The 26155-nt window shown below is 35.8% G+C and overlaps 2 long non-coding RNA genes across 2 annotated transcripts in view; one reads left to right on the plus strand and one right to left on the minus strand.

Annotated features, from left to right (window-relative positions):
* LOC135365260 (uncharacterized) overlaps window positions 1-26155 on the minus strand; it is a 160897-nt gene that overhangs the window by 38462 nt on the left and 96280 nt on the right. The gene's annotated exons all lie outside the window — the stretch shown is intronic.
* On the plus strand, window positions 17738-22936 carry LOC135365259 (uncharacterized). Its single transcript, XR_010412897.1, has 3 exons — window positions 17738-17846; window positions 18350-18431; window positions 22362-22936. It is a non-coding gene; the product is annotated as an uncharacterized LOC135365259 (long non-coding RNA).

A 26155-nucleotide genomic window follows, 5' to 3' on the forward strand; every position in this document is an offset into this window, starting at 1 on the left:
CTGAGAAAAGAGACATTCAGGAGGACAAGCCCCATGATTATTCTGGATCTCTACAGAAAGCTGGAGATCAAGCAGAGATCACGGTTACTGGCTGCTTACATAAGGTTATGGCACAACAGCTGCTACAGGGCAAACACAGATAATGAAAGTCAAGTAGTACTGGGAAACATTAGAATTCCAACCCTAGCCAGAAAGGAGAAACCATCGGAGTCTCAAGAAAGGTCCTATATTAGGAATCAAGTCCATACCTATAGTAATATTTACACTAGATCAGCCCTAACAAAGCCAAAATCCAAGCCTCAACAAAATCATTAAGGAGACATAATTTGGAAATAGAATTCCACCAAAAGAGAGGAGCTTGGAAAAATACTGGGGTTTCTATAGATGCACTCCAACTTGGACCTCTGTCAACAGGAAACAAACAACACTAAAGCAACACTCTCCAGGAGCATTATCCAATATATATGCCAAAAAGTTAAGTACACAATCAAAATTTGTTACAGGAGAATTTAACTTGTAGTTTAAAAAAACTTTTTAACTGACCCCAAGATATTTTAGATACTGGATTTCATAGATAGACAGACAGGGACAGAGATTGAGAGACTGAAAGAAAAATATGTTATTAATGATTGGATAGAAAATCTTGGGTGAAAAAGGAAACCTATAAAAAAATTGGATTGGAAATTATAGAATTAAGAAGTATAACTGAAGTGGAACAAAAAGTAGCTGACTTTCTTGACAGCAGATTCAAATAGCAAAAAAAAAAAAAAAGGAGGGGGGTCAGTCAACTCAAAGCAGATCCATATAATTATGCAATTTTAATTAAAGAGGATTTTTATAGCATATTTTAATATAAGATTGGTTCCCTCTCATAACTTAGTTTTAGTATTGAACATTCTTGCAGGTTTATTTTTCATGTGAATTTTAATGTCATATTGATTAGCTCCCAAAAAAGGTTGATATCTCTATTAAGATGAGATTAGAATTATTTGTACCCCGAAAAGTAGCATGATATTATATGCCAATTATATCTTAATAACAGGAAAAAGACTACAGATGAAGTTAATAGTATATGTACATAATAGATTTTCTAAGATATCTGTTTGGAACAGCATTTCCTGAATTCTTGCATGCTGGAAATGTTTTCCTATAGCCTTGATAATTAAAGAGCAGCTTGAATGGATATAAAATCCTTAAGTCATATTCCCCTTAAATTTCTGTCCTTCCCACTCTCCTCTCTTTCTCCTTCTCCTTCTTCAATGCCTCTTTATCCTTGACTTGATTGGTGTATCACTTGTCTATGTTGTAGAATGATGCCAGTTTAATTCTATGGTCCTCATAAATTATTTGCTCTTTTTGTCTGAAGAGCCCAAGGATTTTCTCTTTTATCTTTAGATTTACTAGTATATATCCCAGGGTTGACAGGGTTGACAAATATGTTTCACTTTCCTCAATAATATGTGCCCTTTTTCAGTATGTGAAGTCAAATTTTTAATTACTTGAAAGTTATCTTCGATTATAAAGGCTACATGAGTGTATGATACTAGGTAGGGCAAAAAAAGATCCTGGCTAAAAATTCAAAAGAAAAATCTGGAGAATATGTCCATCAGGGGCTTTGTAAAGCCCTGACATACTCTTCAGGATCTGGAAGGTTGCACTTATGTGCAGTTCTGTAAGCATACACAGGAAAGACCTAAGAGGACCCCAATAACTCTGTGACTGACTTTGTGTCCCTACACAAAGAGTAAATGCTAGACAGACTTATAAACTGCCTGACCAGGAAGGCATGCCCAAACAAAACACAGACCCCTTAGGAAAGGTTGATGATTCATCCGTTCAAGCCATTAAAAGGAATGTGTCAACAATCATTGGATGACCATCACGCTAACCTAGAATAAAATGCATGGGGAAGGTAGAAATCTAGTTTCAGAAATGGAACTTTATCTAAAACATTTAAACATAAATATATGACTCATGCCAATGAACAGGAAAGTATAGCCCGTACACAAAGAAATTTAATGGTCAAAAAATCTGTCCTAAGGCTCATTTCTCAACTTCATTCCAGATGTTGGACTTACTAGACAGAGACTTTAAATCAGTTCTTATAAATACTTCCCAAACTAAAGAAAGCAATGTGCATAGAATAAACTATAAAACAGTGTCTCATCAAGTAGTGTATACTATTAAGAAGAGAGAAATTATTAAAAATGGACCACAAGTTTTAGAGTTGAAAAGAACTGAAATTAAAAATTCACTAGAAGGACTTAATAGCATATCTAGGCTGGAGGAATAAACAATCCGTGAATATGAAAAAAGGTTCATTGAAGATGAGGTTATCCAGTCTGAGGAACAGGAAAAAATAAAAAAGAATGCAAAAAGGAACATTAGCTCAGACACCTGTGGGACTCCATGTAGCCCACCAACATTCACGTAATGGAAGTCTCAGGAGAAAGAGAAAAAGACACAAATGATGTTTGAAGAAATGGCCCCAAACTCTCCAAATGTCATGAAAAATATTAGTTTATATGTCAAAGAATTTCAATAAATTCCAGGTAGAATAAACTCAAAGATATCCAATAGATTCACCTCACCTTCCAAAAAAATCTGTGGTTCCAACATTAAAACTCATGGCATAAACATTTAATGTTTTTACTTCTGGCAAAAATAATTTTGGCCAGATATGAAAGAATTTGATTCTAAGATGACATGCGGTCTAGCTATGTCGCATTAAAAATAGAAACCTTATTTATTGGAATTTTAAATCAATAAAATATTCCCTTTCTGGCTCACTCCACCATTGGTCACACTAATGATACAATAGGGATGCTGCCCGGTAGTGCTGGAGAGAAATGAAAACAAGTTTTGCTTGGCACAGTACCATTTGGGTACCCAGGTCATGTTTGATGTGTTCCTACCAGGCAACTGCTTCACTGGGGTAGGCACTTTAAACATTTATGTCACTGTAAGTCAAGTCAAGTTCTTACTTGACTAGATCTTTGCACCAATTGCACCAAGTACGCTCATCAATTTATCCCCAGCAACCTTAGCATCAAGCAGCAGAAACAATGAACTCTCACGCCATGAGTCTTCCCTTGACAGCGTTTAGCAGACCCAGGAGAATGGATGCCTGTGCGTAGCATCCTGCAGGACAAAGATAAAGCTAAAGAGAACCCCTGGATGCCTAGTGTAATCGTAAAGACAGTATCCATCAGTGTTCTTGTTGGATCAAATTAAACATCCTTGAATATCCCAAGCTGGGTAAGTGTTTAGTGAATATCCCTTTTACATAAATTCTTCTCTCCTTGTGCAAAAAATTATGAATTTTGACTCATTTGCATTACTCACAGTGTGTACCATTGGTTAATTATAAAAAATACATATCCTATTAACAAATCAAATGCAGTTCAGAGACAAATAAATTAAAAAGTTGATTTTCCTTTACTATCCTCTTCCCCCATATTATCCTCTTGAGATAAGCAATATTCATTGAAAAGAACTGAACCCATCTCTGACTGAACCAATGTCCTCGATTTCTGTTTTTAATTTTCATTCTATTTATTACTCTTCTCTTACTGAATATTTCTCCACATTGAAAGTCCTTAGCTGGAATTCTGTTCAAAAATAATTGTGTAAACTAAAATATATTCTCAGCTCAACATTTCATCACTAAGTGAATTCTAGTTATAGCACTTAAAACATTTTAAAACCCAATTTTTAATAACTTTAATATTTGGACATGTCTATGCTGAGGAATCTTCACTTTTTCTAACACTTTGGTAACTCTTTGTCATCATTACCATATATAGCCAAAAACTTCTTAATAATATCCATTTTGATTAAGTTCTCAAAACTGTTTCCACATGCTCTTGTAAAGTACTTATTGGCAATAAGTATCTTTAACTTAAAGCAAACATAGTTAAAAATTAAATAAGTATGGATCAAAATGTATCTTAGCAAACAAATTATCTAAACCCCAGGGAAAAAATGGTAAAAATTCTAACATTTTATTTGGGGCTAGTTTTACCAAATTCTTGATTGATACTGATATTTTCAATTTAAAATGTCAGTTGAAACCATATGCTTTTGGACCTTAGAAATAAAATGTCCTTTCAAAACTTTTGTCTATTTCTCTGTCTTCGAATTGACAGTATAAAAGTAACTTCAGTCAAGTGAATTGATTTGCAATGACTATTTAGCAATTATTAAGAAACCAAGTTTTCTAACTTCTCATACCGCATCCTAAAACAATGCCTCCTAACCATATCATCTTGGAATATCAATAACTTCTATTAACTTTCAGTCCAAAAATCCAGTATTTTTAGAAAATGAGCCCTTTAAAAATATCTCCTTATGCTTCAAACTATACCAACCTGATAACTCTACTACTGACAGAGCAGATATGATGAAAAAAAAATAAGTTTATATTATTTCCTAAGTTTTCAAATTGTAAAATTTGTAAAAATGTATAAAATTATATATTATGCTATATATGCATGTGTGTAAAGAAATGTATATACACACATGCTGAGTTTCAATGAATATATGTGTTATATTGGGAAATCAATATGATGAATTGATTGTATCCATTTAAACTGGCAAATTTACTACCTTATCTACCTGTTTATTGTTTTAAAGGTCACACAAACTGAAACTATATGCTTAGTGGACTTGGTGCCTAAGGGCTGCAATTAATGGCTCACGCAGTCTTTATATCTACATTATTAGTTCAAATCCAGTTGAGGATTCTACTGCTTGAAACATCACGGATTTTGAAAGTTATTCCACGTTCTATTACAAATCACAAATTTGGTACCTTTTATTTTATTTTCAACTATACTTGCACAAGGATAGTGCATTATTTTAGCCCTAATTATCTTCATCTGGTGTTGTCATCTCATATAAATAGCTAAGCAAAAAATAAATGTAATCAATAAACCTATAGTAATAAAAGTTTCCAATACCTTCCTGCAACAAAAATGGAACACTACATCAAAAACTAATGATGTATGGTGATTAACATAACAATAAAAAATTAAAATCATAAAAAAGGTTAAAAAGAAAAAAAATTCTGCAACAGAAGACTATAGATCAACTTCTCTCATTTCCTTCACTGGAGACAAGGAGGCAAGAATGGAAGAAGAGGAGGGCTAACTGTTAAGTTCTTTCAAAGTGGGAGGAACTATTTTCATGAGAGGTTCTTTTGGACACTAAGCACATGGAAAGAACGTAGTAAGAATTGACAAATGTGGCTGAGTTGAGTAGAAAACAATTCTCCACGCTCTGGAATAGATCGTAGCTTTTATAAACTTGGAAAAAAAATGCTAAGTTATTATAAATAGTATTGTTTTTCCTCTCACATGAAGAAAATGACTCTAATGTGGAAGAGAGAGCAGGACCCTCCTACAAAGTCAAAGACACTGGCAGTGCAAAGCTAACATATATATTGAATAGATACTCACCAGGTGCTCACAAGTTTCTCATTTTAGGGTGAGAGAACCAACTGAGCAAAGATATCATGAATGCATACAAATTTAGAGGTATTTCTAACACAAAGATTTAGGAAGTGCCTCTTTTGTTTTTATTTTATAACAAAATCTTATAAAGCCAGCTATGAAAAAAAGCACCAGTTATCAAATCAACTTTATGAAAAAAACATACATACATACATTAAAACTTACATAAGTTTGACAACACTTGAACTAACATTCAAGGATATAAGCTCAGCATTTCTAATGATAACAGCAAGAACAAGTCACTCGTGCTGTGTCTGTCATTGTGAACAAGGAAGAAGCTATTTTTTTCTCATTTTAATTTGCCGGTCTGCATGCTAAACTTGTTTTATGTTTGTAAATTAGATCCAATCTAAACGTATATGTGAGATTGGAATTTGGCAGCCCTCACACTTCTGTGGATTTTATACATATGAGGTTTGCTATGTACAATATAAACTTGTTGCTTAAACTTCCTTATTATTTTTTTTTATTATTAACTTCCTCTTTGCATACTGGTGGGAAAAATTAGCCTGGTAGGTGTTTGAACAGCTTGAGATCAGTTGACCTGGGAACCATTTTTCTACAATTTAAGTACTTGGCTGGAGTTTAAACACTCAAGCAGTTTGATAGCTAACATCCTTTTTAGCCTTCAGTTTTTACCCCATGTTTTTAAAGCTGGTAAACCTAACAGAGATTTTTAAGGGTCTAGTGAATCTTTAAACCAAAATTAAAAAGCAATGCAATAATTTTACACTGCTAGTCAAAGTCTTAATTACCTAAATTCTAAGTGCAGGATATTAGCTTCTGCTTAAAGAGTAGTAACTTTAAATAAGTGTGTTAAGTGCAAATTGTATGGCTTAAATTTTTCAATATAAGGATTCAAACTATCATCTTTCCCTCACAGAGTGGAATTGTCATAAATGAAAATACGTGTCTTTTTATTCTATTTAAAGTCATCTTTTTAAAGTACATATGATGAGCAAAGTGTGTAAAGGGATAAACATATATTTAAAGTGTAATGGGGTACAACAATCACTATAAAGTAAGTAACGCGATGCCACAGAAATGAAGAAAATATTCTTCAACCCATTGAGAAAGTTATTTTCAAAGCCTGACCCATTAGGTTGGAACAAGAATTTCCAGATATATGCCCACATTTGCATGAAAGTAAATATTTTACATTCCTGCTATGGCTTGGTACCTACTTTATAATGGATGGTAGCCCTGGCTCTGAGAGAAACAGGAAAAAAAAAAAAAATGACCTGCTGAATTATGTGAAGTCAACCAGCCTGGAGAACAGAGAGCAGGTCTTTACTGAGGAGACAACCAGTTAATCTGTGTTTTCATTAGGCAGCTGATGATCCAGGGACGCTGTAGGATATGGGAGCAAATTCACCGGAGCAGCTGATTTAGAAGTCAGATTTTTGCCAGCCCTGTCCACTCCTCCCATAGGTGTTCCTCCTTGAAATCGTGGCACGTCTCGATCGAGCGTGGCACTAACCAAGCCCTACGGACCAGCGTGGCTCTACTGCTCTTGTAAGCTGCAAAACTTTTTTTTTTATGTTAATTATGATTGAATTTTATTTATTTATTTATTTATTTATTTATTTATTTATTTATTTATTTATTTTTATTTTTATTCTTATGTTAATCCCCATACATTACATCATTAGTTTTAGATGTAGTGTTCCATGATTGGTTGTTTGTGTATAACACCCAGTGCTCCATGCAGAATGTGCCCTCCTCAATACCCACCACCAGGCTAACCCATCCTCCCACCCCCCTCCCCTCTAGAACCCTGTTAGTTTTTCAGAGTCCATCGTCTTTCATGGTTCGTCTACCCCTCCGATTTCCACCGCTCTATTCTTCCCCTCCTGCTACCTTCTTCTTCTTCTTTTTTTTTTTCTTAACATATATTGCATTATTTGTTTCAGAGGTACAGATCTGAGATTCAACAGTCTTGCACAATTCACAGCGCTTACCAGAGCACATACCCTCCCCAGTGTCTATCACCCAGTCACCCCATCCCTCCCACCTCACCCCCCACTCCAGCAACCCTCAGTTTGTTTCCTGCAATTAAGAATTCCTCATATCAAGCTGCAAAACTTTTGAGTGCGGCTTTTCTACTGGTCCTGGAACTTTTTTGGAAATGTTTATTACCTGTTAATTAAGACTAGAGTGCTAAAGAGAATGACCACCTAGTTATTTTGCTGAAGTCTCCTGGGCTCAGACTATGGTGCAAGTGGCCATTTTCTCAAGGATTTTTGCTTCCCAGGAGGGTCGGCGAGTGAGCTGGAACAGGGGTCGGCAAACTTTTTCTGTGACGGACAAGGGAGTGAATATTTTAGGCGTCGTGGGCCATACGGTCTCCGTCACAGCTACTCCACTCTCCCATTGTGGTGTGAAAGCAGCCCTAGACGATACAGAAACAAATGAGAGTGTCTATGTTCCAATAAAACCGTAACTATAGACACTGAAATTTGAATTGTATATAATTTTTACATTTCACAAAATATTCTTGTTTTTCTTCAGCCACTTAAAAAGATAAAAATGATTCTTAGCTCGTGGGCTGTACGAAAACAGGTGGCAGGCTGGATTTGGCCCATCCGTGAGTAGAACACAATAGTGTACAGAGAGGAGAAGAAAAATATTTCTTAACACAGGCTTCTGCTTTTTATTAGGTATTTAGTTCTGTTTGGATTTGTTTGGCTAATTAACTCTTAAATGTGTCATGATCCTGGTTTAAATTCTAGTCCAAAGGGTCCCAGTTTACTGGAGCAGTTAGTATTGAGCTGCAATTTAGAGATGTGAAACTCACCTGAAAGACTCAAATTCTAAGTGCTGGCTAACCCATTATATTAAATGGCTGCCACTGCTATGTTTACCTATTTGACAGAGAATAAAATACTTTCCGTATCCTTTATTTTAATGTGAAATGAAAATATTCATTAAGATTGCCCTGAATTAGAAGAAACCTTGTCCCTTAGCCACCGATGAGATAGTATAATTTTACAGGGTTGAATATTTCCTTACATGGCCAGTGGTCTCAATGGTTAAGATTTTCTTGAGCCTTCTACACTATCTTTCACATCAAAGACTGTCACTCTACACTTACCTTTTATACTCTTCTTTCTTACTTCTGCTTCCTGAGACCCTATTAAGTATAGAAATTATAGCCTTTGCTGGAAACTAAGGGAGGAGATGGTGTCAAGACAATGAAGCCAGGAAACTGCTTCTGTGTATGTGATGTTTGTTGAATAAATCAAATGTAAGTTGTCAGGAACTGTGTTCTTGCTCTGAGTGTTTCTAGTAATAGAACCATTTCCAACTATATCCTCATTGAGACAGAAAACAAAATAAAGAGGGGGAGAGAGAGATCAACTAATGCACAAAGTCATCAACATTTTGTGTGTGTGTGTGTGTGTGTGTGTTTGTTTGTTTTTTAATGTTTTTAACTTCACTCGCCAACTAAAAGCAAGGTGTACCACTACCTATCCGGGCTTAGATAGTCATACACTACCTCTCCGGGCCCCTGCTTCTCAGTTCTTGGCATATGTTATACACCCAAGGATTGTTCTTAAGTGAACAAACTGTAATTTCCGAATCCCTTTTGCTGTAATAACGTCTGTGATTTTGTACTGGGACCCTACTTTTCTGGGGGTTTCCCTCTCCTCCAGAAATGTCATTCTGGTTACCCTTTGTGTCCTCATCAAAACTTTGTCATTTGAGCACCGAGTGCAGTATCTGGGATATAGAAAGGGCTATATAATTATTATCTCCATACTCTGCTTATTTGTCTAGCCATTCTGTTAAATCCATGTGAAGTAACGCATTTAAGCTGATACTGGTTTAATGCATACTTTTATCAGATATATACTACAAAAGAGGGACCAATATATGCATGTCAATTCCAACAACAAAGATAATGTACATGTTTTTAAGATGACTAAGTTTTTAAAAACCCTTCAGATCCTGTTATTCAGTAAGTTACCTACAGCCTATCTATATATACGAACCACATTTATAAATCATTGAATAATATCCATTTTATATAATGATTGGAGTACACACCTTAAAACCTAATATCCTCTCTTTTTAAAGAATTTATTTACTTGTCGGAGAGAGAAAGAGAGAGCACACACAAAGCAGGGGGAGTGGCAGGCAGAAGGAGAAGCGGGCTCCTGGAAGAGCAAGGAGACTGCATGGGACTCGATCCCAGGACCCTGGGATCATGACCTGAGCCAAAGGCAGATGCTTAACCGAGCCATCCAGCCATCCCTGAAAACCTAATATCTTCTTGAATATACAGTTGTCACAACTTTATAACACTTACGTTGTGCAGAAAGGAAACCAACTCATAGATATATCAAGCCATTTTCCCAAGATCACAAAGTTAGTAAGTGGTGATGCCAATGCCAACAGTAACACAGGCAGTCTGACTGCAGGGTCATCACCCTCAACCAGCACGAGTCCCCTAGGGAAGGATTGCTTTAATTCATGTGATATTAAAATCAATACAAATTACAACCAGAATTTCATATAAAATGCTGACACAGTAAAAACAAAACCAAAAACATTGTTGGTTTTCTCCTCAATTTCTTCATTGAGCACAGAATACAATATGAAAATATTCTGAAATAATTCAAGCATAAAGTGTTTATCAAGTATTTACTATGATGCTGGGTTGCTCCTGACACCTCAGACACATTACTGAACAAAATAGATGAGGATCCCTGTTACTGAGGAGCTTATAGTCTAACGGGTAATTGCAAGTTTGTTTTGTAATTATCTTCCCTAGGTCGGACAACTTCTTAAGAATTTGTAGTAAACATAACACAGATACAAGTATCATCATTTTACTAACATGTTTTGACATCCAAATTTTGAGGTAAATGAAACTGGATCCCAGTTTTAGTCACCATCAGAGTGTCATCTAGTGATGCTTTCTTTCCTCCTTTTTTTTTTTTTTTAAGCAACAGCTTCTAACCATTACACTTCACCATCAACTAAAGGTGCCTTCAGCAACTGCCTGTCCAAACAGAGTCAGTGTTCTTACCATGACCATTTGGCTTAGCCTTCCCTGAAAGAAGTAAAGCCTATCCCTGGGAAAGTAGACTTAAAATAATTTTTTTCCATTGCTAACCCTTCTTGGAAGTTCTAAGGTTAATGTTCATTTCACTCCTGCAATTATTTTAGTTACTCCATCACTTTCAAAGTTAATTACAATGTGAAAAGAGTATTTTCTCTTCACTTACATTTTGATATATTTCAGTATTTCTCAAAATAAAAAAAATATTTATAAATAATAGAGCAAAGTTAGCGTTTAAAGGAGTTGTTTTAAGATGGAGAAAATGAAAAAATATGGAAACTGTATTCTTTTAGAATAACTAATATAATCCTTAGTAACAGCTTATGAAATAGAAGATTATCAATATGAAAAGCCGACAAGTTTGAATTTCAAGAAAAACTTTATAACAATCTACACAAAAAAAGAAACAGAAGTCAATATTAAGACCCTGTAGGTCTAATTTAAAATATTTTAACTTTTTGTCTGACTTACAATTTGAGATACCGGGGCTAATATGCCAAAGGAGTCAGTATGTCACATGCAGAGAAGCACTGGATTTGAAATCCAAAAGACTAGCTTTGAATTTTGACTCTGCAACCCTCAATAGGGAGATCTGGCTTCTGAAGTGTAGTTTCATTTAAGACAAGAGGGATAATGATACCCATGTAAATAAAGCACTTGGCATATAGAAAGTATTTACTCTGTGGTAGAGAGTATAATTATTAATCATAAGAGTGCTGGATTTAAGAAAGATAAAAATCCTATGAAGACACAGAAATGCTCATCTAAGAACATATATTTTATGTGGACTGAGAGAGAAATGGAGAAAACAGGCGGATTCAAACTATGGCCGGATTTCTGAACATATGTCAAGAAGAGAATCATAAGAGCAGTCTTGTAAAAACCAAGTTGGTTCCAGTACTGTGAGGAATCTTTACATGTGTTCTTGCAGGTATTCCTCCAAATGAAACTGAGTCACATAGCTAGTGAATGAAAAGTACCAGAGAAGATGAGGTGAAAAGCCCCTGTGCCTTCTCCTGCGACTTAATATGCAGCTGCAAACGCAGAACCAGAGGAAGTGCACTGCAGAATGGATAATGGGGGGGCAAAAAGTTTTATTTTGGAGAAAAGCAGATAGGTATTAGAGTACAGTTTTAACTGCTCAAGGAAAATGTTTATTTTCAACTTTAGGTTTCTAATGGGACAAAGGCTGGTCTAATACACAACTGTCTTGATTGGCCCTTCTCTTCAATGTAAGGTGCAGAATGTAATTTCCTTGCAGTCCACTTCTATTTTTTTTTTTTCATAACAAGGCTTGTGCATAAAAAAAAAAAAGGACATTAAAATGCATTCCTTGAAAAGTCAAGTTTTAATGGATTCTGTATGGAAAGCCTCCCATCAGAGCACTGTTCCTCAAATACCTTTTATATTAATACACAGCTTTTACTTTTGAAATTATCTGATACATACCATGTGTTTATCATTTATAATATCTTAAGGTTGGTTTTCCATTTTAAGCACTGGTTTATTTTTGAAATTATGGAGAATGGAAAACAAGAAAATTGAATTAAGAACAAAATTCTACTTTTATTATGTAGAATTATCTCCTTACAACTTATATTAGAATTTTAAGAGGTGACTGTTGGTCATCAATATGTTCTACTTCCTAAGCATTAGGAAAATTGGCAAGGCATTGTCAGATTTTGTTTGTGCAGAAACATTTTCTTAAACTTAGACATTTGGAAATGATGACAAAATTGTACTTTTGGGTGTATACTTTTTTCTTTTTTTTTTTTTAAAGATTTTATTTATTTATTTGACAGAGAGAGACACAGCGAGAGAGGGAACACAAGCAGGGGGAGTGGGAGCGGGAGAAGCAGGCTTCCCGCTGAGCAGGGAGCCCGATGCGGGGCTCGATCCCAGGACTCTGAGACCATGACCTGAGCCGAAGGCAGACGCTTGACAACTGAGCCACCCAGGCGCCCCTGTATACTTTTTTCTTGTACGAATTTGAATAGAGGCTATATGCAAATATTTTTATTTTCTTTTGTCATACATTATGATTTATACAGTTTTTACAATATTGAAATCCTGTAATTTATCTTTTGCTTCTCAAAATGTATACTCAAATCAAATCAGAGTATTACTTTAAAAAATGAATACCATCTTTAATATAGTTCCAAATTTATGTTTTCTGGGGGTGTTTAAAAGCCATGTTTCACATCTTTATGACACACAACAACTGATTTTTTATCTTGTTGCATTAACTACCCATGTGTTCTGGGTTCAAGGAGGAACCATAAAAGAAGGGGCTTGTGTCTGTGACAGTTTGTGGAAGGAAAAAGGTAAGATTTTACATGTGCACCCTCTTTCCATCAAGAAACAGACCTTGAGAATTGTTGCAGGTAATTTCACAATTCTTTACGGAGTTAGGCAGTCAGGAATATATAACTGCTTTGCACACACCTATATGTAGTACACAGAGAAACTGAGTGTGTATATATATATATCCAATGTTGCATATTTAATAATAAAGTATTTAAAAAAGAGTTCTGGTCACAGTTTTAAACTATCTCAATACTTAACAGTTCAGGAAAACTCTGGGGGATTCTTAGCTTGGTTCATAACTTCATTAACACAGTACTTCTGACTCTCAACTTAAGAGATGGTAGAGAAACAAAGGAAAGGTAGAGAGATGGCTCAACATTCTCATTTTAAACCTTCAAAAGTCACCCCCACATCAGAAGGGACTTGACAGAATCTTGAATACATCTGAGACATTGTTTAGTTTCCATTTCTTTTCTCTTTGGATTCCATAGTTTTTTTATGGGGCACAGGATTTGGAAAGCACAGCATGGAGCATGAAATGTTATGTTGTCTTTTTCAAAACTATCAGACTGGTAAGACTGATATCAGAAGACAAGAAATAAAACTATTTTTTCCACCAACAATAAAATTACTCTTATTCTTTTAAGAAATCAAATAAGATTCTTGAACATAGAATACAAATTATATTACATATATTTATTATTATAAAGACAATATTTGAAGATAAATTAAAATTATCCATCATATAGTCTGTATCACTGAACGAGTGAGAACTTGTTCTGTGTGTTCTAGATGCATATCTGATATAGGGGGAAAATGAAACTGATAACCCCAACTTTTTTAGGACTATTCCAAACATGAAATGCAATGTATCTCCAAAACAATAGTTAAAAAAAAAAAAAGAAAGAAAATATATTCTCCATAAACAATTGAGGAACAGACAGGTAATATGTAGAAAGACCTAACTGCTCTAATGTTGATTCAAAAGTAGGAACCATAGGGGCACCTGGGTGGCTCAGTAGGTTAAGCATCTGCCTTAGGCTCAAGTCATGATCCTGGGATCCTGCTTCTCCCTCTCCCTCTGCTCCTCCCCCTGCTTGTGCTCTCACTCTTGGTCACTCAAATAAATAAATAAATAAATAAATAAATAAATAAATAAATAACATCTTTAAAATAAATAAGAACCATAAATAATAGAGTTCTGAAGACTGTTTTACCAAATAGATTATAATATCCATATCAAACAAAAATTAAGATAAAAACAAAGCTGTAGTCAAGATTGATTAAAGTATAAATAGATAAAGTATATATATCAGAAGTATATATATCAAAATATAGGGCTTAAAATGGTTTTGCATAGCAGCAAAGAACAAAATGGACTAGTTTTCTATTTAAACTGTTTTCCTTTTCATATTTAAATGTATTACTTTAAATAACATTCATTATTTAATAGGTGGCTATCAGACTGTATCAAAAAAGCAAAATACTTTACAATTGGGCATATTCTTCTATCAGCATTTCCATATTCTGAATCTTACTGATTTAGCATTTCTGTAGCTTCAGTGATGCTTAAATGGCCCTTCTTGGTAAACACATCACCACAGAAATGTAATATATGTGTTCCTTATCACTTCCTGCATTATGTGTGTGGGTTGTGGTTGTTGCTTGAGTTCCCATGACTATTGGGGGAGGAAGTTGGGTATAATTCCTGGCAGCATAGTAGTTTATCCATTAAAGAGCAGTTCATATTTCAAAACGTTTTTCTGAGATCATTACAAAAATAAAAAACAAATGGCAGGGTTATCAGGTCTCATTACCAATTGCCAAGCAAATGTTTTAAAAAAACACTAAAAATAATCACAGGAAGCAGTAATTTCTATGACAAATTGTTAGGCAGTTTACTTAGTGTGCTAAGTAATATATTTTTGATCAAAGATAAACAGTTTAAAAAGTTACATTTGTGTTGTTGGGCACAGGGTTGTGGGGGCTGGGGGGAGGAAATTACTGTTCCCTGAAGGCTGATGTACCTTGTAAAACAATCTGTCTTCAAACAAAATGAAAGAGAGCCAGAAACAGCTCTGAATTACATGACAAGACCCTGGAGATGCTGTTCATGACACAATTTGCTACAGCGGTTTGCAGATGTCTTATTTTGTGGGTCAGATTAGGCAATTTTTTTTGTTGTTTTTTAAATTATATTGCATGACATTGGTTGTAAATTCTTTCCTGATTTCTGTTACCATGTCTATGTTAAAAGCACAATGTCTACTTCGAACAAACTGAAACATTGCCCCCCTTGTTGTTTCAAAACTGTGACTGATGGGAAGGAGCTTCTGCACTCTGGCTCTGAAACAAGTAAGGTACTTATTAGAAAATGGCCCTTTTATACGGTGCATCCAACTATAACATCGGAAGGCTGGACTTGTAACGACTTTATAGAGAAAAGTACCCAAGAGTACACGGTGAGCTGATCAGCAAAATGCCAACTCCAAGCTGCAATGAGGCAGTGATTTCAAATGCCCCATTTTGGCACATTTTATTTTAAGGATTTAATCCTATAGCACCTACATAGTCTTTGCTAAAGTTAATAAAACTTCCCTTACAAGCTCAAGAGTTCTGCTCACAAAACACTTTCTTCATAGATGTGTTCAAAAACTTGAGTTTTTAGTTTTAACTGAGGTCGTTTTCAGGCAATGAAGACTCTAACAAGGGAAACTTCCTTTTTTTTTTTTTAATTTGGGAAAAAAGATATCATTATGCCTTGGGAAGTATTATATTTTTGTAATCATCTGCAATGCTCATTAGTCTTATTATATCTGAAGCGCTTGTATTTGTTGAAGTAGAAGCAGCTGAGATAAAAGAAATTTGAAAGTGAAATCATTACACATTTGAGTCAGTGCCTTTTTCAGACTGGAAGCCTGCTCTATTACTCTTAATGAGCTGATGCCCCAAACACTGAAAATTCATTCCTATTTCTTAACCTCTTTGAATCTCTGATTTCATAATGTGCTTTTATAAGAAAAAAAAAGTCATCTATACTCATTTTTAACTGTCTTCTTCATTTTGGGCAACAATAGTCAATCTTTTCAAACTATTTGGTAGTAATATTGAGCCAGCTCTAAAAATGTGAAATGCACATTGGTTAGAATTCTAAAAGAAAATCTATTTTTCAGTAAGTATTTTTATATGTTTTAGGATTAGCTATATGTAATCTAACCCATATGCATGTGTTAGGCATAGGTGTTTAAAATAGAAGAAAATATTGACATGTTCAAATTAACTGTTACGGTGGTAAAAGCATATACAACTAAATACACTATACACAAATGGGTACAAGTAAAACTGGGTAAAGCCGGATAAGACTATTGAGTTCTATCAACATTAATATCCTGATTTGATATACTACTATGGTTTACCATTGGCAGGAAGTAGGTAACGCATACACAGGGTCTCTCAACTATTTCTTTTAATGTGGGAAAAATCTGGGATTAATTTGGGAAAATTTTGGAAAATTTTATGTGCATCTATAATTATCTCAAAAATTTCAACTAAAAAATGAAATGTTACGTCATTATTTTTTTAATCATTTTTTTTAAATGTTTTTTATTCATGAGAGTCAGAGAGAGAGAGAGAGAGAGGCAGAGGCAGAGGGAGAAGCAGGCTCCCTGCCTAGCAGGGAGCCCGATGCGGGGCTCGATCCCAGGACCCTGGGATCATGACCTGAGCCGAAGGCAGACGCTTAACCATCTGAGCCACCCAGGCGCCCACGTCATTATTATTTTATCTATTTGCAGCTTCTAATTTGACAAAAGGGATAGGCATCTTAGGTTTTTTTCAATCTATGCTCTACGCATTTTAACAAAACATAAAAACTATATCCTAATTTACTATGTTAGGTGTACTTAGATGATGAAACTTTCTAAAATAATATAATCTTAATTTAGAAGGAAAGAGAAAGGGCGTCTGGATGGCTCAGTTGGTTAACCGACTGCCTTCGGCTCAGGTCATGATCCTGGAGTCCTTGGACTGAGTCCCGCATCAGGCTCCCTGCTCAGCAGGGAGTCTGCTTCTCCCTCTGACCCTCCCCTCTCTCATGCTTTCTCTCTCATTCTCTCTCTCTCAAATAAATAAATACAATATTTTAAAAAAGAGAAGGAAAGAGAAAGAGGGGAAGAGAGAGATAAATTTAAAAAGGGGGGAGACAGAGAAAGAGATTGAGAAAGATTCAATTTTTGAAAAGAGAAATTTTCCCAGATACATTTTTATTGCATGTAGTGAAATCATTTTTATAAACCACTAAAAGCTACATGTTGGTGTTGATTTGATTTTAAGATGATACAATCCAGCTTTATATCCTATTTTGTAAATCAAAATAAACAGACAGGGGAATGCTTGCACCATAGATCTAGAGTTGGAAGAAGCCCTCATTCTTAATTAAGAAGTACTAAAGTGATATATAGTGCTGTAGGAAAAGCACGAGATCAGAAGAAATGAAAACATTTATGTTTTAATAGTTTCCTTTTGGTGACCTTAACTATGCTAATTTGCCTCTAATAAATTATGACCAAGACTGTCAACTTAAATGGTCAACACACTCATTATTTAAACAATAGCATTCTTGCGGTAATAATCTTGGATGTTATAACTCCTTTTGTGAAAGTTATAGTCTAGTAAGTTCCACTCAGGTCCCCGGAGCCTATGTTTCCTGGCTAGCTTCTGGAGTGAGCAGGGGGGTGGCATTGAAGTTCCAGCTGCAGGATGTTATTGAACTACAGGAATTTCAGAATCACAGGATCTACTGTGATTAAGTGATAAAATTAGGATTAATTCATGTAATATGCTCAAGTAAGCTATATAACTAAGCAGAAGATGCAGAAGCTATAATATTTGCCACGTGCTCTGTAGTTCATTATTGGCTCACCAGCAAAATGAAGATATGATGCCCCCAACTCCTGATGGTAAAGACTAATTTCCTCTTAACATGAAAACGATTGTTGTATCTATAGCAAATCGTCACAGGTTGATATTTTAGTACAGTGTTGGAGAATTGAGCCAAGGATTTGCCTTTGTGGGTGGGCATTAACATTGAGTCTGTGCAGTTGGAAGTAACAATCAGTTTTGTATTTATGATTTCACATTGATGTTTACTTATATCTAAGCTCCTTTAGAGATTTCAAAGGATCAGACCACCAAGCCTGGGTGCATTTTCCTGGAAAATTATGGAGGAAAAAAAATTGCAAATCAAGGAAACTTTATTAATTCTTTGCAATTTGTGTCTGCACTAAGCCAAAACTGCAGGCAAAAAAAAAAAAAAAAAAGGAAAAAAAATCCTATATCCAGATGTTTTGGAGGTTTGATGTTGTCAGGTTTACAGCTATTGTGATTGCCGATGTTTTCAAAAGTCTTATAAAATGTGCATGTTGTTTATTTTTTCATTTTCATTTGTTTCTATTGCTTTTAGAATTTCCAGAAAATGTCACTAAAATTACTACTCTGAAGTGAGGAGACAGAAAAATAAAAGACTAATATTTTTCTTGTTCTAAGTAAGTTTATATTTACCTTCTTATATGTCACTTACCCAGATGATTATGTATATTTTATGAGAAAATAAACATCAGATTTGACCTCGTATTCTGGCACAGATGATGATAATGTAGGCTAAATGCTCTTAAGTAACTAGATTTCATTTTAATAATGTCTGAAGATACACTAAAAAAGTTAAGTTCTTAAGAGCAAATTTTTTCACAACCTCTAAAAATCTCAGTGAAAAAATGAAAGTGAAAAAAATGTACAAAATACATACATATGTATTTCTGAATTATTTAAGTTTCTTAATTTTTGTTCAAACATCACCAGTTCAATAGCAGACCTAAACACTGGCAATAATGAAATTCTATCATGTTTCCTATTTTTCCTATTCCATATAAAAAACTCACAATCATATTTTTTTATATTTTGTTGCTCAAAAGTTATGCTTGGCAAGGTAGAACATTAAAACATAGTAGTTTGTTAATTGATCATTTTAAATATTTATATATATGAAGTGTGGGCCTCCCTTTTAGGTAAGGCAGCCTTCTTTTTAGGTAAGTCTGTCCAGATCTGTTCTTTTATAAAGAGATACGCTCACTTCTTTCGAGAGACTTCCTCCCAACTATGAGGCTACTCAGGCTGAGTTGACTCCTGCCTTTTCTTCCCCCCACTTCTATGGCTTTCTTTGGTGATGCCCTCCAAATTTCAATGATCTGCTTATACTTCACTCTTCCTAACTTATCTGGAGATAAACATTTCTCATTTATCTTTAGAATTCTAATGCCCAACAGCAGTAATGTGTGTATTAGTTGCTCCAGAAAATGTAGGTTCAGTTTTTTATACTGAATTTGCTACTGAAAAATATCAGAATGTGGGTACATATTTCAGATATTGATTCTATACGTATTAAAATGGATTACCTTGATTTTTTTACTTACAAATTTCTTGCATCCTCATGAAATTTGTTTTTCTATTTATCAATATCTATAAACCACCCACATAGTAATTAATGTATTATTTTTTGCCTTTGCTGAGGCATTGGGATTTTGTAGTAGTGACACATGTAAAGACATTTAACAAAAACTATTATTTTGATTTGAGATGTATGCCCTCCAAAATGTTTAAGTTCTAACCTCCAGTACCCGTGGATGTGACCCTATTTAAAAGTAGGGTCTTGGCAGATGATATAGTAAAGATGAGATCATTGGAGTGGGCCCTAATCCAATGACCGTGTCCTTATAAAAGGAGGGAAGTTGGGCGCCAAGGTGGCTCAGTTGGTTGGGCGACTGCCTTCAGCTCAGGTCATGATCCTGGAGTCCCAGAATCGAGTCCCGCATCGGGCTCCCTGCTCGGCAGGGAGCCTGCTTCTCCCTCTGACCTTCCCCCCTCTCATGTGCTCTCTGTCTCTCTCATTCTCTCTGTCTCAGATAAATAAATAAAATCTTTAAAAAAAAATAAAAGCAGGGAAGTTGAATACACACACACACACACACACAGGGAGAACACTATGTACATATGAAGTTACATCTGGGAGATGTGTCTGTAAGCTCAGGAACGCCAAAAATTGCCAGAAAACTGCCAGAAGCTGAAGAGAGGCATGGAACAGATTCTCCCCACTAGCCCTTAGAAATAACCAAGCTTGCTGACCCTTTGATCTCAGACTTCTAACCCCCAGAACAGCAAGACAGTACATTTCTGTTGTTTCCTCATTCAGTCTGCGGTACTTTGTTAGGGGAACCCTAGCAGAGTCAGATTTCTCTAAACTACTGCTGAAGAAGAATATGGCCAGAACTAATTATTTGAGGACAAGATGAATAGAGTGACTAAAATGTGTGTAGTTTATTTTGAAAGAATTCCTAGAATGAACCATTGGGAACTTATAAAGGAAGAGAAAAGTAACAATTTGAGTTGAAGACCTATGCAAAAGCAGGTATCCTAGGGAGAATGAAGCCAGGTGGGTTTTTATGAGTGGCTTTAGCACGGATTGGGATAGCATGAAATAAAGGCAAAGAAAAGGGCATAGAAGATCCTAAAATTTCTAATTGTGTTCTTTTATTCTCTCTTCACTGCCCACCATTTGCTTTTTCCTAATGTGATACCTGCCAGAGAGATCATATGGGCAAGCATCTCTGCTTCTAAATTAGACCAGGGGGAAAAAAAAGAAAAAGAAAAAGATTCCTGGTTTGCTTTCCTGTGAAGATTTAAGATAAAATGTTAAGAGCAAGCACACTGATGATAGAAAGGTTAGACTTAGATTTTATGTTTTTTAAAAAGGAATTTTTAAAACACATATTGCGTATGAAGAGATGTCGCAGGGTACTAATAGTGTAGGCCTTTTAAAAATCAATAATTGGTGTTAGTGATAAGACCTGTGCTGACAACCAGCTGTGAAACTGTCCTCATTCCTGCAGTGCGTAAGGGGAAAGGAACCAGCTGATGATTACCAACTCCAAGTATTGCTTGCAGTCAAAGCTTATTAAAGAAATTAGTAAAATACCCCTTTTGCCTTAAAATAGGTGTCCCAGTATTGAAAGAGAATCTATATAAAGAGTTCAGAATAGAACTGCTGCAAACTGTTCAAATCAAGAGTATTTCCCAGTTGGGCTACCGGCCTACATTGTAGAACTTAGTCTTTAGTCAAAAGCTCTTCTTCTCCCAATTAAAGAAAAAAAGGTTGAGATGCCCACAGGCCTTTGCAGCATGTTTGGTGTGACTTTTAACCCCTCATTCCACCTTCTGAATATGCCTCTTCTTTATACCACAACCTGATAGAGGGGCAAAATCTAGTCTCTGCCTCAAATTAGGCTACTGGCACCTCTTTCACAATTTCTGAAAGTCGAGGCTGAAATTCACTCTTGGTCCTTGCTGGTCTCCTATACACGCTGCCTGTGAAGATCTAGTCATTTTTACTCAAATCAGAAGGGGGGACATTTGTTAATTAAGTTACTAAAAAAATGTGCAACCGATTCCATTTCTTACCAGCATATTCCTGCAAGCCTGATATTCTCCATGTATTATATTGGTGAAGAAATATATATAACCACTGAATAAGGGGTCTTAGAATTTTGGCTTTGACTTTCAGCTACAGCTCACTTGCACACACGACCTTATGAAAATCCCTTAAATGTCCAAGAGCCCATTTCTCATTTTCCTCTGTGCTCCCATGGAGCTGATCCAATGGTTTTTAAGGGAACGCTGAGCTTGGGCAAGCTCTGAAGCGCATGGGGCAAGGCAAGAAATGGGCCCTGTGTTCCCTGCTTATTGTCCTGGAAAATAGGTATGATAATATCAGCCTCACAGGGGTCCCATTGCATTAATGTTTAGAAAATGTTTTGAAATCCCAGAGTTTAAAAAGGCAGTGTCAATGGCAATTACTTAAGCATCCTATTTCCAAACACCAAATTATTTTAAGCCACTTTCTCTAAATATATGTGATACAAAGGCAATTTATCCTATCTGGAAGCATAAACTGATACGGTGGTTTTATGGTCTTTTTAAAACTGCCTCAGTAGAGGGGCGCCTGGGTGGCTCAGTCGTTAAGCGCCTGCCTTCAGCTCAGGTCATGATCCCAGCGTTCTGGGATCGAGCCCTGCATCGGGCTCCCCGGCATCGGGCTCCCCGGCATCGGGCTCCCCGCTCGGCGGGAAGCCTGCCTCTCCCCCCCTCCACTCCCCCTGCCTGTGCTCCTCTTTCACTGTGTCTCTCGCTGTCAAATAAATAAATAAAATCTTAAAAAAAAAAAAAAAAAAAAACCTGCCTCAGTAGAATCTCTCTGTGACCTGGACCATCTAGTTCGATGCTGAATCTGAGTTTTGTAGACTCATCTCATCATTTAAACACCAAGGAGATGAATCTGTGTGAAGGGTGCTTTGCTTTGTTGATTTTGATTGTAATTTCCACAGCTACCAGAAGGTGATGATGCTTTGCTCTGCTTCATGTTTCAGACAGATTTGAAGAGGGAAGTCAAGCCAACGGTGAACATCAAGGATGGAATAAAAAAGAACCTCAGCTTACATTTTGTGTGGGGAAAAAAGTTTAGGCCAATGGCCTCACAGAACATCCTGTAAAATATTCGTGGTTTTGAACTTTGATACCTATACGTTCCACATATCCAACATATTTTTCCTGTATGAGTATTTGTGAGCCCATCATCCTGGAACTGAAAGTTGAATCCCAAATGTTTTTAAGCAGAGTATAAAAAGCAGAGTATAGGGCACCTGGGTGGCTCAGTTGGTTAAGCGACTGCCTTCGGCTCAGGTCATGATCCTGGGGTCCTGGGATTGAGTCCTGCATCAGGCTCCCTGCTCGGCAGGGAGTCTGCTTCTTCCTCTTACCCTCCCCCCCTCTCATGTGCGCTCTCTCTCTCTCTCAAATAAATAAATAAAATCTTTAAAAAAAAAGCAGAGTATAGAAATCTTTGCCTTTGTAAACAAGATAGCTGAATTTAAAATGGGGAAAACAAATTGAGAACAAATCTGTTTTTATAGCTAAATCTATAGTCTGCATTAGTTATGTAACAACTTCCTGAACTACAAAGGTTTGTGATTTACTTGGTGCAAAATATAATTGAAGAGTTCACTCACACATGCGATCTATTCTGTGAAACAGAATGCCTAGTAGGAATGCTGAATACATGGTTAAAGCTATTTTTGGAGAGAGGTCTATCAATACTTCACTTGTTAGAAATGTTCAAACTAAGCTATGTATCTTTCATGCATCCTTGTAATTTCTGTTCCTTTTTTTGCTTTATTTGCAGTTTATTTAATATTTGAAAATACTTTTTGTATCAATTAACAAATTAGCAGTTTATCTGGGTGGAAAAGCCCCATCTGAGTTACTGAGTTACAAAGTGAATTGTTCTGCAGCTGCAAAATCAAGTGCCTTAGCTGAGTTAATGCTTTTCATTTCTTTTGCATGTGTCAGCATTAATGGAGGCAAGCTTCTATGAAGCCTTGCGTGTGAAGATGGTGCTGAGCTGACTAGATTCAATTCTGTTAAATGCTTTTTGCTTTTTCTTTCTTTCTTTCTTTCTTTCTTTCTTTCTTTCTTTCTTTCTTTCTTTCTTTCTTTCTTTCTTTCTTTCTTTTGGGGGGGGATAAGGCACAAAAGGAGACTTCAAATCAGGCTGAACTTCAAGCAAAAGTTAATGCTATTCTCTTTTGGGTTCAACCACCCACTTTGCTTAAGGTCACTAGTTGAGGCTAATGCAGCTCAGAGGGGCTGCAGTAAACTTGGCATCTCCTTGATTAGGCTCCCTGCTGATCTAATACACATACTAGCTCACTTGCCAAGTCAAATAACACATTTAGTGAATTGGAAATAAGATTTAAGTGGGCCAGCACAATGCGGCTTGCCCTCTCATCTTTTTACCGAATCCTTCTCTTTGTACGCAAGGCTGTGAAAACTGCTCTTGTTAGAGGACTTAATCTTCATTTTTTTCCTGTAGATTATTTGGAAACAGGTCAATTGAATGTTGGAGCTGCTAACTCCTCCCACTAAAGAAAGAACCCGCTTGTGGCATACTGATTGCATCATTTACATGAAAGACTCCTATTATTAAAGAGAAAATACTATAGTCTAAGGGTCTGTTAGAATTAATAAAAAGAAATCCTGATATTAAATGCACCCCTTTTAACAATGTGTTTATTTCTTTGTCTTATAGACTCTTTTCTAAAGTGTGCTTTGTATTAACTGCTGGCGAGTAATAGATGGGGATGATCACATCAGTATATATTCATCTCCCCTGGCTGTTCTGCAGCAGTTAATTCTTAAATACAGTAGGTTATAATAGGGTGACATTTCTATAGTGCCTTTCATAAGAGCAATCTAAAGCATGTCACATAATGTTTGACTTTGAACTATTCAGTTTCTTAGTGACACAAATCTCAGGGTAAATTTATGCCTCCGTGGTTTGTTTCTTTAAAAAAATATGAGTCATTGTATTTGTTATAGTTTGAAATTTATCATAGATTCACCATAGATTATCAAGCTACCCATGCCGTAATAATCTGTAACTGTCCTTATCTGTGTTAGATGTGCAGGGTTATGATGTGTGTGGACTTTTTATGATCTACTTATCTCTTCTGGTCATATAGATTTATGTGTATCTCTTTTCTGACTAAATCCGAAATCAGAGCTTGCATCCTGAAGAAATAAAATATATCTATGTAAAATCCAAGTACTATCCTCTGACATCTGAAAGTTAAAAGAAAAAGAATACCCTCCAAAATAGACATTCGATTTGCTGCCTTTACAGAACAAAACTATGTGAGATATATCTTGTACTATGAAATTAAGTAACTCCAGTACGATGTGGGGGCTTCTGATAGACTACAGGATTCAAGGCCACTGTTTCATTATCTAGAATTTACATACTTGCAACAGTTGTTTCTGAATGGAAAGGATTTATTAACCTAAACTAGCTTTGCTATGAGAGGTGAAATACACGGTTTATACTGTTTAATCATTACAATTCACCCCTCAAAATAAAGACCAGATCTCTCTACAGCAAACCTTCAGTTGGTCAAGCAGTATTAGTATTAAGAAACTTATTTAGCCTTTGAATCTGGACTTCCATTTCTCCACTTAAGAGTTTCACGATACCGTGTCAATTGTGAAGAACTTAAGCAAATATGCGGTCACTGTTAGTAGTTATCTCTTTCACTTCATTATGCTCTTGCTTTGGCTTTTTTGGGCACCAATAATGTCAAAAACTCATCTTTAATGGAAAAAGCAGAAAAACTGAGAGGACTATAAATTCAAAGACTATGATTAAGCATAAAATAATTATAAAGAATGAGACAGTCCTTCAGAGCCTTGGTTTTGTTTTTTCTGTTGCTAAGAATTATATTGTTTTTGAATACCTGAGTTACAGATAGATGGCATCTAACCTCAAGGTAAGATTTGACTGCAGGAAAGACATTTTTATTTCACTACAGTTTTCAGTAGAGAAAAATGAAAATGGCATATTAATGTTCTACGGGTTAAAAAAAGGTGTTTCTCCCGGCTCATGATTTTTCTTGTGCTTTCTTTTAACTACTTATAGCAACTTTGGGACATTAAGACATCAGTAACAAATGCAAGTTTATGGTTAAAGTTTTCAAATACCTGCCACCACTGCCCTTTTTGGAAATCTGCAAAGAAAAGGTATCTTCGTGTTCAGATGTTCAAAGAGGAGATTTCAAACTGTTTACAAAGAAGGTGGGGAAAGAGATTTGCGAATGAGAAGACTAAAAGAAAAGGCAGCAAATATTAAGTTTTTTTTTTTAAAGATTTTTATTTATTATTTGACAGAGAGAATGAGAGAGAGAGAGCACATGAGAGGGGGGAGGGTCAGAGGGAGAAGCAGACTCCCCGCCGAGCAGGGAGCCTGATGCGGGACTCGATCCCGAGACTCCAGGATCATGACCTGAGCTGAAGGCAGTCGCTCAACCGACTGAGCCACCCAGGCGCCCGCAAATATTAAGTTTTGATTAGGATTGACCATTAGTATTTTAGCCCTTCCTTTCTCACTACCTAATGTATGCCAAAATGATACCGTTTCATTCTTAGAGTCCAAGCAAAACTTTTTTTTTAGCTATATAGCTATATTCGGTCTGTTGTCTCTTTCAGTTTCTTACATTTTTAAAGATAATTATCACTATGTAAGTAAAAATACGTAACATCACAGTAAACAGGATTTTTTTTTTATAATTTACAATTAGTGCCATTTCAGGCAAGAAACTAATTACAAACTTGA

This window comes from Mirounga angustirostris, unplaced genomic scaffold, assembly GCF_029215605.1.
Source record: "Mirounga angustirostris isolate CCGP_5_RB_7025 unplaced genomic scaffold, mMirAng1.0.hap1 SCAF_7, whole genome shotgun sequence".
NCBI classification, from domain to species: Eukaryota; Metazoa; Chordata; class Mammalia; order Carnivora; family Phocidae; genus Mirounga; species Mirounga angustirostris.